Genomic DNA, 14,243 nt, shown 5'->3' with positions numbered 1-14,243 from the left:
CATGAGGTTCCTGGAGCAGGTGGAGGGGAAGCAAGACTGCACCTCATCGTGGCCAAGACTCCCGGTCTGTAGCCAACAGCCAGGTTCTGCCCTCCACCAGCTCCTCCACTTCCTGGTCACGTGACCCTGAGAGAATCCCTTAGCTTTTCTCGCTCCCAATTTCCTCATCCACAAACTATCTTCCTCACAGGGCAATAATGAGGAATTTCTAATTATTAGCAAATACTTACTGAGCACCAACTCTCTGCCTCACACTGTTCTAGACCCATAGGATATATCTACCAAAATACAGACCAATGTCCTGTGGCATTCACAAGTATTAGCATGACGTAACCCACCAAAAACACTGAAAGCAGCTCCCAGAAACAAAATAAATCCTCAAAACATTCCACAAATCTTAGCTCTTCTTAAGACTAAAAGGAGATGGGGCCTGAATGGTGGAGAACATTCCTAACACATTTTCTAAATGAGTCGAATTGTCAGTTTGTCACCCAGGTCACCAATGTAGGGAATCAACCAAACCATCGCTTTTTTAGCCATGACACTTCCCTGCTTCCCTACAAAGCAGGACAAGTGACACCTCATGAGTGAACCCCTCAGAGGGGAGGTGGAAACAGAAATGTCAGCCCTGACCCAGGAGAGCCCACCAGATGTTTTGCCATCTGAAGGAGAAAGACCATCATTTTATTTAGCAAATTACTGTTCTGTTTTTATGTCAAGAAAGACCTTGTGCTCTCACTTCATTCTGAGAATGAGTTGCAGATATCAAGCTGAACCAGATTTCCCAAGTCCCGTTATCTTTTCACTCAATAGCTTTGCCCCAAGTAGAGCTGTCGGCTTTCCCGTGAATGTTTGCCAACTGCTTAACCTCTTGTCTCTAAGAAATCGCTATTCGAGATGATACAGCATCTCCATCCTACCACAGAGAGAAAAACCCTGCCTGGGAGAGACTGAGCGAGCAGGTGTGGAGATGCAGATCACATACAAAGTGTAGCCTGTGTGTGTGTGGGTACAGGGACACCCCTACTGTCGCTGCGGCTGGACATCATCTGACGTCATGTCTGCTGAGCACGATTGTTCATTTAGGAAACTTGAACCCTAGTACATTCCATGAATTAATTTATCTTTCTCTCTCTTCCTTCCTTGCCATGCTCCTTCCTTCCTTCCTTCCTTTTTTTCTTTCTTCTTTCTTAATAAAAGCAATCACTCTCCCCAGATCCTCTCAACTGTAAGGACAGACTAAGAATACAGCCAGAAGCAGAAAAGATTTGGCCAAGAGCATTATCGCAAAAAGAAATAATTCTCACCTGAGTGCATTCACTCGTGCGTGTACGCGGTGCGGGGACCCATGCGAACATTTCTCTCGCTTGTACTGAAGTACCTCTTGGATGAAGAAATTGACCTCTGAAATGGAATCTGTGAAGCCCCCATAAGAGACTGCGTTTTTCCGGATGACACCTGACGTTACATCAATGGTAGTGGTAGGAGAAAGCGAAGGAGGAGAAAGAGAAGAGAGGACGCCTGCTGGGATGTCGGGGAGGGAGCAGCTCACCTTTCATAGCTTTTGCTGTCCCCAAGTGTCTTTGGGAGTTTTGTTTTGTCTTGTTTTCTTCTAAGTAGGCTCTACGCCCAGTGGTTCTTGAACTCTCCACCCTGAGATCAAGACCTGAGTCAAGATCCAGAGTCAGACGCTCGGGGTGCCTGGGTGGCTCCGTGGGTTAAGCCTCTGCCTTTGGCTCAGGTCATGATCCCAGGGTCCTGGGATCAAGTCCCGTATTGGGCTCTCTGCTCAGCAGGGAGCCTGCTTCCCTCCTCTCTCTCTGCCTGCATCTCTGCCTGCTTGTGCTCTCTCTGTCAATTTTTTTTAAAAAACTTAAAAAAAAAAAAAAAAGAGTCAGATGCTCAACTGACTGAGCCACCCAGATGCCCCTCCTTAAGTGCTCTGAATGGACAGCTACTGAGTAGGACGTGATTTTGGAAGCAGGACTCTGCTGAGGGCACATCAGCTTCTCCAAAAAATGATGCTAGACTGATCTTGTTACCCGCTGATGTGCCTTCCTGGAAGTAGGTCATGGTAAGATGAACACCTTGAATTCTATACCCTGTCCCACTTTTCCACTTTTCCAGGGCTCCGTGAGGGTAGAACACCTAGAGCCACCTTAAGGCAAAAGAAGGAAGGGAGCCTCACTCTTGGACACCCACCAAATTTCAGACATGGCTGAGCTCTTTATATAGACAGTCAGTCCTCCTGACAAGCCTCCAAGGGCAGTTTACCTAGGGAAACCCAGGTGCGGAAAGAGTAAGAACATTGCCCGGGGTCATACATTTCATTGGTGTGGAATCAAGCAAGGGTGGAAGCCAAGTTGGTCTGGCCTAAAGCCCACGGTCTTCCCATTCATCATCTGCCTGCCTCAGTCTTCACGCTGCGGATGTAAACAACTCATCCTCCTGCCCAGTTCCCTTGGAGTAGAGCGAGGCTAACTTTAAGAGAGCGGTTGTATTTCCGAGTTTTTCTGACAACAATCCTATGAGGCAGATGCCTTTTTTATCCTTATTTTACGGAGAAGGAAACTGAGGCTCAGATCGGTTGAGAAACTCCCCTGAGTCCCACCGCTCATAAGTGGTGGGCCCCCAACCATTCATCCTGAAACCATGGTTGCCCCCTTGTGCTTGGCAGGGGACAACAGTGAGGGCTTCACGGACAGTGTGACTGTTCCCATCACAGACCAGGGAATTTCAATCTGGGGCTTCACTTCACCTCTAACCATAGGGATCACTGGGGTGGAGCCGCTGGCCCAGCTATCTTTAGACAACCACCCAGTCCACTTTCCCGTCAGTAAAGAGCCCTCAAAGCAACCTTGCTCCCCCCAATATAAGGCGACTGACGAAGGGATGGTAGCGGAAAACAAAAACTGAAGCCATATAGAGCGGTCTGTTCATTTTTAAAAATCGGTTTGCTTTTACATTCCTTTCCCTCTGTGATCCTAAGAGACACTTTCGTTTTTTTGCCTGTTTCCATTCTAGTTCTCTAGCTTTCCCTGTGATTCTGCGAGTTCCCCGACATGCTTCTAATTAATCCCTTTTCTGATGAAGCCGGAGTCAGTGTCTATTGCCTGCAAACAAGGAACGACGGCCCTCTGTATATACTAAGTGTGTAACTGTGAGCCATTAAGTTATACTTATCTGGAATCCATTTGAGTATAAAATTAAATAATGCAAGGCCCCTACTTTTTATTGGAAAAAGACAAAGGACAGGAAACCAAAGCGTGTTTTTGGTTTGGCTTTTGTTGTTTATTTATTTTTATATAACTTGGGTTTTAGAACAATTGTGCATGTTTGCATCTGACATCAATTCAAATGTATTTGTTGTAGCGCCCCGTAGGCCCCTCATACCGCGTGCCCCAAATCTTTGTCCAGAAGCTATTATAATGGGTCTGTGCAGATTCACCTTGATCCCCTATCCTGTCCTTCTCTCCATAGCTGGACAAAGATATTTAATTTGTACAACAATTACTCTGAGTAAAATTCTGCAGTGACTTAAGAATCAAAGAAAGATAACATTGTATTCAGTATTTTATTGATCATCTAGTGCCCTAATAACAAACACCCTGAGACTCAATGGTATAAAATAATAAGAATTTATTACGATTCTATGATATGTCAGGCTTATGATTCTTATGATTCTATGATAAGTCAGGCTCTCTTTCTGGACTCGGCCAGGTTCACTTTTACGGTGACAATCACGCAAAGTGACTAGGCCCCCAAAATAAGCTAGTCAGCTCAGCTAACCTCGACTGGGCTGTCTCATCTGTCGGAAGGTGAGCTGGCTGTCAGCTGATGTAGGATGGCCTCAGTTGGGACAGCTGGGGTGAGTTGACTCGTCTGGGCATCTTCTCATTGTGAAGGCAGAGTACTACGAGGGAATGCTGAAATATACAAGCTTATTTCACGTCTGCTAGCATCCCTTTAGCCAAAGCAAGTTAGAAATATATTCTACTTCTCGGTGGGAAAAAATTGCAAACGCTCTGCAAAGGGCTTGATGGATTCAGGATCAATTGGGGCCTTTGATTCAATCCATCTAACACAGAAGAGAGTATTTTGGAACCTATAACTTTATGTTATGTTAATTTTGAAAAGTGCCAGGCAGCCATACCCTCTGCGTACACAACATGACTTTCTACTTTGTAAATAGCTCGGTTCCAACAACATTAACTTTAGTATCTGTTACGTGCTCAACAGTATTAAAGGGACTATAGGTACGATGGAAAAGGTATCATGCAGAGAAATAATAGTTTAAGCCCCTAGAATATTGTGCTGCTTCCAGCTTCATCACGGTAACAACATAGTAACAAAAATAAAGGTTATTTGAAACTGTTTCTATTCATTCAGAGACAGGCTCCAAAGTCAGACACAGAGATGACAGCTCACAAAGGCAGGCTTGACAGTTTGGCACTGATTACAGTATCAAAACAACATGTGTCTCAGGGGCTCTCACTGAGCAGAGAATTCCAGATGGGGAGGATTGCTACTGGGCCCCGTGATGGAGGCAAGAGCAAAGGCTTGGATAGTGTCCTCCACGCTCAGACAAGCTCTCTGACTCCTCAAACAAACAGGTCACTTGTAGACATGGCTCCTCGTGAGCAAACACGGCCCTGGGCCCCTTCCGTTGAGGCATGCTGATAAAGGCATGGAAAGCTCCAGATCTTTCCTGTGCAACCAGTTAGGTCCTAAAGAAAGCTCAACTGTAGCATCAAATGGGGGTCAGGAGCCCATGTGTGTGTGTGTGTGAGTGCGCACGCACGTGCACGTGTTGCGTGCCCATGTACTGGTGAGAACATGCATTCACCCTCCTGCCCTAGAGATTAGAGGAAACACCGATTTTTTTTTTAAAGAGAGAAATATTTAAATGATTCTAAAAAGCAAAAGGAATTGGGCCACCACATCTGCCATCCTGATGCCCAAGAAAACCCTCTTTTCAAGCTGTGTGGTGAGCAACAGTGTGTGGAGAGAGATTTTTCCTAAATACATGGCAGAAAAGACAAAACTGGCCAAAGAAACCTTTCAAGAACATGAATGCCTCCCAAACACACTGTTTTATGGTAATGATTCATTTGCTAAGTCTTCCTTAGCAATCAAAGAGCTTTTTAAAGAGAAGCATAAATGTTATGGTAGTTGACATTCAAATGTTGAATACAGTATGCATTTTTACTATGAAAAAGTCAAATTTATATTAAAACAAAACAAAACAGCGTACGATGTAGAAATTCCCAAAGGCCTCAGTACTCTGGTGCCCTCACATAAGAAGCATCACCTAAACACCTCGGGGGATGCTTTTAAATGTTTGGTTGTTTGCAGTTTTTAATGTCTGAAACAATAATGGGGGGGTGCCTGGATTCAGAGTCACACTCTGCGACATGCTGTGTGCACACTGAATGTGTCCCACCCCCTCCCCGGGCCCCAGGTGCCCCTGCAAACTCTCACATGTAAGCTTTCCTTGTTAATATCAGAGCCGTTTGCACCAGAAAGTCTTTAGAGCCAAGCAAATGTAATTAAGCATATTTTTCCAACATATAATGTTGCAACAAAGAGGCGAGTAGTAGAACCATTTTCCCCAAACCATTTAACAGCGTCCAGGGAGACAGGATTTCCTTTCAAAGTAAACTATATTTCAATTCATAGACTGTTTTTATTACCCAAATTGGACTAAGTAATTGACTGTTTTGGAAAGGACTCCTTCATTGTCTCAATAACAATTAGCTAAATGAAACATTGCATAGGAAAATGATAAACTGAAGAGATTCAGGTAAGATTTCCTGTAATCGTTGGCCATAAAACCAATCTTGCCTTCCCCAATTACTCTTTTGACGACTCAAGATACGATCACTACACTTAAATCAATCCTATAACTTGGCACATAGACCAGCTGGCAAACGTCAAAAATGTTCACCCTAATGAAACAGAGCCGTGGTGGTATTTTTGTACTGCTTTACCAGGACATTCTAGATACAACACAGTGCATGTGGGCAGAGGACGAGCACCACTCTCACTGCAACACGTTCCATTTCTTTATTGTTACATTTTATAAACGAAGGGGTTGAGCATTTTTTTTTTTTTTTCCTTAAGTCTTCAGCTTTCTCCCCGGTTCATTTTTATTCTAATCGTCATTAGTCGAAACATTTAGTAGCACTTACTGATGCAAGGTGCCATGCTGGGAAGAAGTGGCAGACACTGGCCCTGACCTTAGGAAGTATACAACATAGATAAAGAAGGTGTGAACACAGAAATATAAATCTCATGTATGTGCCCAAAGCAGTTTATTTTAGAGTAAGATTCCTGGTCCAGAATCTGCCTCCTCTGGGCTGGAGTGATCAGGTGAGTGTGTGATGGCCGTTTGTGTTGAGAAGAGGGTAGACATGGAGCGGTGCCTGTATATTCTAAGAAAGGTAATGGGATATGCTGTGGTCATTTCTAACCTACACAGAAAGCAGATGTACATCTCTGGTCTGTGTGTTGATGGCTAGAGCTACCCTTTCTTTTCTTTTCACTCTTCCTTCTATCCCCTACCTTTCCCCAGTGTCTCTCTTGAATTTTATCTTCACAAACTTCTCAGCCCTGTCTCTGGACGTGGGGACCCACTTGAGCTGTGGCTTCTCCACATGCGCTTTTTCAATACCAGAAATACCAATTAGTGGCTGTTTTTCCAGATACAAATCATCAGACAGAAATACAGAAAGGTGTCCGTACAAAAAAAAAATCTTTTTTGTGTGCACCTCTTATGAATACACGTTTTTCGCTGTTGGTAAAAAGAACACGGATAAATGGACACGCCTCGTAGATGGTTGATTTTCTGGGGACTCGCCCCTCCCTTTCCTGTCCCAGAAGTGCAAATTCAGTCAAAAACTAATATTGATTGCTTAAATCATTAGTCGCTGACCATACAAAGGCCAGGCCAGCCTATCTGGCTGGCAATTAATGTCACTGCCTACAGTCATCGTGGGCGCAGTGACCAGGAAATACCATGCTGCCATTACGTTGCCTTGAGCCATAAGAATGCCCGTTCTTTTAAAGCTGGACTCCTTTTCATCTCAATTCTCCTCTAAGGACAGCAATTTAAATGTTTTCCCTCGAATCCTCCAAAACTCAAACTATGTCTCCATGAGCTTCTTAGAGGAGACAGTCTATGCACAGTAATATCTGAAGTTACCCGTCCTGATGGATACCTCTTGATTGAGCCGAATTTGGTAAAAGATGGCACAGTTGGACTTAGGCTGTTTCCCAGTGACAGGGTACCCACCTCTTTTCCAGCCTTGTTCCTTGAGAAGGACTGGCCATTCCCCCTATGGTTCTACTCAGTTCCCAAGGGCTAGGGTCTTTGTTACTGTACTTTAAAGACATAAATCACTTTGTGCAATTGGGGAAATGTTAGTAACCAAAGCAACAAATGTTGAGTGGTCCTCCCAGAACCTGGGATACTCCAAGGGTCTGTGGGCTAAAAGCGCATAAAATTGTTTTCATTCCAAATTATGTAAAACACCCTTATGAATCAAATGCAGAACTATCCATGGGAATGACTGTCAGAGCTAGTACACGTTGCATCTTGCAAAATCCGAGGATCAGGACTGAGTGCTTTGAGCTTCTCTTGATGAAAGTCACTAAAAACGCCAGAGATCAACCAGGAGTACTGTGCAGTTAAAGGGGGCACAAAGGTGTTTCCCAAATGCCGTGCAGCTATGAACTACTCTCCTCCTACGTTGATCCTGGATAGCCATGCTACTGGAAATTTCAACTCTCAAAGAGAAAATGCAGAAATGGAGAACAAAATAAGACTTGGAGACATATGGTAAGTTACATTAACGCTGGCCAGAGCACAAGAAGGGACCGGAAGTTAACAAAGAGGGTTGATCGGTATGGATAAGTCACCTGTACAAGCAAAGCAAACAAACTGAAGCCAGAGCCCACCCTACCTGACATCTATAGGGCCAAATTATATATTGTCCAGATTTTCATTTCATTCTGTGGTTCATTCTTAGGCTCATTTTTTTTTAGAGCAAATAGGTAACCCCAGGAGAGGTCTGTAATGGGCAAGGCTGACTGGGTACACAGTAGAGGTGTGTCAGGACCCCGAGGGCCTGGACAATCTACAAAGGAAAAGAACACTGCTTATCTTCTTGTCCCGCAGTCTCCACTGAGCAGGCTGGGTGAAAAACCGTGACCTAGAAGCAAATAGATCAGGCAGGATCAGAGGAGAACCAAGGCTTCTCCTGAGATCTGCAGGGCTGAGGAGCCAGGCAACTAGAGTTAGAAGTGGAAAGATCTCTGACCTGAACACCACCAGCTTGCTGTGAGTCATGGAGGCATGAGATGGGAAAGATGGAGCCAGCAGAGGGCTAGAGCCCAGTCCAAACCGAAGTCCCATTCTCAGCTGTTTCCCAACAGTTTCCATGTGTTATACCCAACACTGTAAACACGTGTTTCCTTCACTAGCCGAATTATGGCCCAGGACTTATTTTCATTCTTAGTAAGTCAGCTTCAGACTGGCAGCAAACATTTTCTCCATGTAAGGAGTGCATTCCATAACAAATCCAGGAGAGATAAAATAACACGACGTCCTTTCCATGGGAAAAGAGAACAAAAGTCCTTTGGTAAACTTGAAAAAGAAGCCTTGAAAAATGTGATTTCCATCATATAAGAAAGAAAAACAATTTTAAAGGGGAAACAAACTCCTGTAGTGTCTGTAAATGTTGACTTGCTAAACTTGTTAATAAAAATAAATATCTTAGAGAAGAACTTCCTCTACTCAGCAAAAACACTGACTTCTTCCTTCTGAACTCCAGAGCAAGGCAAGAAAGTCTGTTCTCACCCTCTTCCTCCACATAGTACTTACTTAGAGGCTCTGGCCACGCAAGAAGGCAAGAAAAAGAAATAAAAGGCATACAGATTGGAAAGGGAAAAATGAAACTACCTCTGTTTGCAGATGATGTAACTGCTCAGACAATCCCAAAGAATATACAAAAAATAAAAAGAAAACAAAATGCTCCCTAGAACTAATATATGGGATCAGCTGTTACAGGATACAAGATAAACATTTTAAAAATTGTATTTCTAGGGGCACTAGGGTGGCGCAGATGGTCAAGAGTCCAATTCTTGGTTTCAACTCTGGTAATGATCTCAGAATGATGGTATCAAGGTTGTGAGATCAAGTCTGGCATCAGGCTCCACGCTCAGCATGGAGTCTGCTTCAGACTCTCTCTCTCTCTCTCTCTCTCTCCCTCTGCCCCTCCCTGCTGTGCTCACTCTCTCTCTAAAATAAATAAACCTTTTTAAAAATTGTATTTATATACACTAGCAAGGAACACATGGACATGGAAATTTAAAAATATAATACCATTTACAATTCACAAAAATTAATACTTTGGTGTAAATCTAACAAAATTTGTATGTAACTTAGTATGCCGAATGCCATACAATGCTGATGAAAGAAATCAGACAAGATCTAAATAAATGGACACTTCTTCTGGGTCCATGGCATAGAAATTTTAACATAGTAAAGGTGTCAACTCTCCCCAAATTGATATAGACACTTAATATTATTTCTATCAGGATCTCAGCAAGATTTTTTGTATATATAGACAAAATTTTGCTAAAATTTATATGGGAATTCAAAGGAACTAGAATAGCCAAGACAGTTTTCTAAAAGAAGAAAAAAGGTGGAGGGATAAGTTTACCCAATTTCAAGACTTACTATATAACTACAGTAATCAAACCTGTGTTGTATTGGCAGAGGAATAGCACATAAATCAAGGAAATAGAATACAGAATTTAGAAATAGACCTACACAAAAAAAACGAATTGCTTTTGACAAAGATGCAAAAGCAAATCAATGGAGGAAGAATCAATGTTTCAAGAAATAATGCTGGAGCAATTGGGCATTTACAGAAAAGAAAAAACCACAAACCTCAAGCCTGGGTCTCACATTTTGTATAAAAACTAATTCAGAATGTATCATGGACTCAAATGTAAAACCATGAAACACTGGGGGAAAAGATCTTCAGGGTCTAGGACAAGACAGAGTCCTGGGACTTGACAGCAAATGCATTGTTCATAATGTAAAAAGTTGATAAATGCATGTCATCAAAACTAAAAACTTGCCCTGTGGGGGGGAAAATGTTCAGAAGATGAAAAGAGAAGCTACAGAGTGGGGGGGGGGGGGATTGCAAACTACGTCAGAAAAAGAATTAGTATCTAGAATATACAAAGAACTGAAGTCTTGACAGTAAAAAAGCAAACAATTCAAATAGAACATGGCAAAACCCATGAATAGACATTCCACTAAAGAAGATACATGAAAGGCAAGTAGGTGTAAGAAAAGATGTTCAACATCATCAGCCATTAGGGAAACGCAAATTAAAACCACAATGAGCTATCACTATCCCTCCATCAGAATGGCTAAAATTAAAAATAGTGACAAGAACCAGTGCTGGCAAGAATGCAGGGAGATTGGATCACTTATACCTTGCTAGTCCGAGTATAAACTGGTACAGCCACTCTGAAAAATACCTTGGTAGTTTCTTAAGAATCTAAACTTATAATTATCATATAACCCAGGAACTGTATACCTAGATGTTTATCCCAGAGAAAGGAAGACTTTTGTGCACACAAAAACCTGTGCACAGATGTTTTTAGCAGCTTAGTTCATGATAGCCCCAACCTATAAAGAAACAAGCAATCTTCAATGGGTGAATGGTTAAACGAACATGGTACATCCATACTGTGGAATATTACTTATAATAAAAAGGAATGAACTATTGATTCACAATCCTAGAAAAATCTAGGATTGTGGTGAGTGAAATTGTGTTTCACTATTGTGATTATGTCGAATGTATGTGACAATTATGGTGGATTATGCTTAGTAAAAAAGAATCAATTTTAAAAGGTTAAATACAGAAAGATTCCTTCCAAATAGCATTCTTTAAATGATAAAATAGTGGTTGCTAGGGATGATGGTGGGAATGGGGCAGGAAGTAGTGGGGGTGGCTTTAAAAGGAAACATTAGAGATCCTTATGGTGATGGAAATGTTCTGTATCTTGACCACGTCAATACCAATATCCTGATTATGATATTGTACTATGGTTTTATAAGATATTACCATTGATGAAAGTGAGTATCAGGTGCCTATGGGATCCCTCTGTATTATTGCTTATAACCACATGTGAGTCTAAAATTACCTCAAAATAAAAAATTTAATTTAAAAAAATTTCTGTTATGTAAGAAAAACCTCTCTGTGGCATTGATGGTCCCTCCTGATCATCATCAAAATTCTTTAAGTTTGGACTTCCGGGAAAGATGGCAGAGTAGAAGGATCCTAAGCTTGCATCACCTCATGGCTACATGTTAATTACACCCATATTGGTGTAAATGATCCAGAAAATAACCTAAGCCTGGCAGAACAAACTGTCCACAGCTACTTGGAAAGAAGAGGGCACACGGAAAACATTCGCTAACAGTGCCTCCCAACCTTGCACTCTCCTGCAGATCCATTTCCTTTAACCTGCCCTTGGCAAGAGTCCATTCAAAGGGTCACCACAAGCCTGGTATTGTGCAAGCCGCTGTGCCAGGAACTGGCATCATTCGGAAGAGACTCCTGCCTTGGAAAAAGAAGATAACCACACACATCAGCTCCACTCTGGCCCCAGCATTGGGCTGGGGGCAGACATCTGGTCTGATCACAGGCTCTATTCACCAATGAAAGCCTCTTGGGGGCAACACAGGGAGAGTGCACCACAGTCTGATGCAGCTGCAATTCCGGTAAATGTCTGGTCTGATCCAACTCAAGACCAAGGCAACCCCAGACTGACCCACCGAAAACTCAGGAACTAAGTCCTGGCTGGGATCAAGTCCCATGCCGGGCTCCCTGCTCCACAGGGAGTCTGCTTCTCCCTCTGACCTTCTCCCCTTTCATGCTCTCTCTCACTGTCTCTCTCTCAAATAAATAAATCAAATCTAAAAAAAAAAAAAAGAAAAGAAAAGAAAAAGAAAGAAAAGACTATCAGCTGATTTTTCAGCAAAAAGAAAAAAAAAATATATGGAGACAAATGAAAATGAAAACATAATGGTCCAAAATCTGGGATCCAGCAAAAGCTGCTCTGGGAGAGAAGTTTATAGCAATACAGGGCTACATCAAGAAGCAAGAAAAATCTCAAATAAACAACTTAACCTTCACCTAAAGGAGCTACAAAAAGGAGAACAAACAAACCCAAAATCTGTAGAAGGAAGGAAATAATAAAGATTAGAGCAAAAATACATGATATAGAAACTTAAAAGAAAAAAGAATAGAACAGATTAATGAACCCAGAAGCTGGTTCTTTGAAAAGATCAACAAAATTGATATGCCTTTAGCCAAACTCATAAAAAAAAAAAAAAAAAAAAACTCAAACAAAATCAGAAATGAAGGAGAAATAGCAACCAACATCACAGAAATACAAAGGATTATAAAAGAATATTATGAAAACTTATATGCCAAAAAGTTGCATAACTTAGAAGAAATGGATAAATTCCTAGAAACGTATTACCTCCCAAAACTGAATCAGGAAAAAAGAGAAAATTTGAACAGACCAATTACCAGCAATGAAATTGAATCAGTAACCAAAAAACTCCCACAAACAGAAACCCAGGACCAGATGGCTCCATAGGTAAATTCTGCCAAACATTTAAAAAAGAGTTAATACCTATTCTTTCAAAAAAAAAAAAAAATAGAAGAGGAAGGAAAGCTTCCAAATTCATTCTATAAGACCAGCTTTACCCTGATACCAAAACCAGATAAAGGCACTACCCAAAAAAGAGAACTCTAGGCCATATCTCTGATGAACAGAAATGCAAAAATTCTCAACAAAACATTAGTAAACTGAACCCAACAACACATGAAGAAACCATTTATCATGATCAAGTTGGTTTTATTCCTGGGAAGCAAGGGTGCTTCAATATTCTCAAATCAATCAATCAATCAGTCTTCACAAATCAATCATTGTGATACATCACATCAACAAGAGAAAGGATAAAAACCACATGATCATTTCAAGAGATGTAGAAAAAGCATGTGACAAAGTACAACATCCACTCATGATAAAAACCCCAAAGAAGTGCATTGAGAGGGAACATAACTAACATGATGAAGACCATACATGAAAAACTCACAACTACCATCATACTCAATGGTGAAAAACTGAGGGCTTTCCCCCTAAGATCAGGAACAAGACAAGGATGTCCACTCTCACCTTTTTCTTCAACATAGTGCTAGCCATAGCAATAAGACAAGAAAAAGAAATTAAAGTCATCCAATGACAAGGAAGCAGCAAAACTTTCTCTGTTTGCAGATGCCGTGATACTATACCCTAAAACCTCCACCAAAATTACTATCAGAACTGATAAATGATTTCAGTAAAGTCACCATATACAAAATCAATAAACAGAAATCTATGGCATTTCTATACATTAATAATGAAGTAGCAGAAAGAGAAATTAAGAAAACAATTTCATTTACAATTGCGCCAAAAAGAATAAAATATCTAGGAAAGACAACCAAGAAGGTGAAAGACCTGTACTCCGAAAACTTATAAAACATTGATGAAAAAATTGAAGATGACGCAATCAAATGGAAAGATATTTCATGTTCATGGATTGGCAGAACAAACATTGTTGAAATGTCCATACCACCCAAAGCAAGCTACAGATTAAATGCAGTCCCTGTCAAAATATCAAACAGCATTTTTCACAGAACTAGAACAAATACTTCTAAAATTTTTGTGGAACCACAAACGACCCCAAACAGCCAAAGAAATCTAGAAAAAGAACAAAGCTAGAGGTAGCACAGTCCCAGATTTCAAGAGATACTACAAAGCTGTGGTAATCCAAACAATATGGTACTGGCACAAAAAGAGACACAAGGATCAGTGGAAAAGAACAGAATCCAGAAATAAATACACGCTTATATGGTAAATTAATCTATAACGAAGGAGGCAAGAAAATGCAATGGAAAAAAGAGTCTCTTCAAAAAAGTGGTGTTTGGGGGGCACTTGGGTGGCTCAGTGGGCTAAAGCCTCTGCCTTCGGCTCAGGTCATGATCCCAGGGTCCTGGGATGGAGCCCCACATCGGGCTCTCTGCTCAGCAGGGAGCCTGTTTCCTTCTCTCTCTCTCTGCCTGCCTCTCTGCCTACTTGTGCTCTCTGTCTGTCAAATAAATAAATAA

The sequence above is a fragment of the Mustela nivalis genome, assembly GCF_964662115.1.
Source record: "Mustela nivalis genome assembly, chromosome: 7".
In the NCBI taxonomy this organism is placed as follows: domain Eukaryota; kingdom Metazoa; phylum Chordata; class Mammalia; order Carnivora; family Mustelidae; genus Mustela; species Mustela nivalis.
This window is presented reverse-complemented; position numbering follows the sequence as displayed.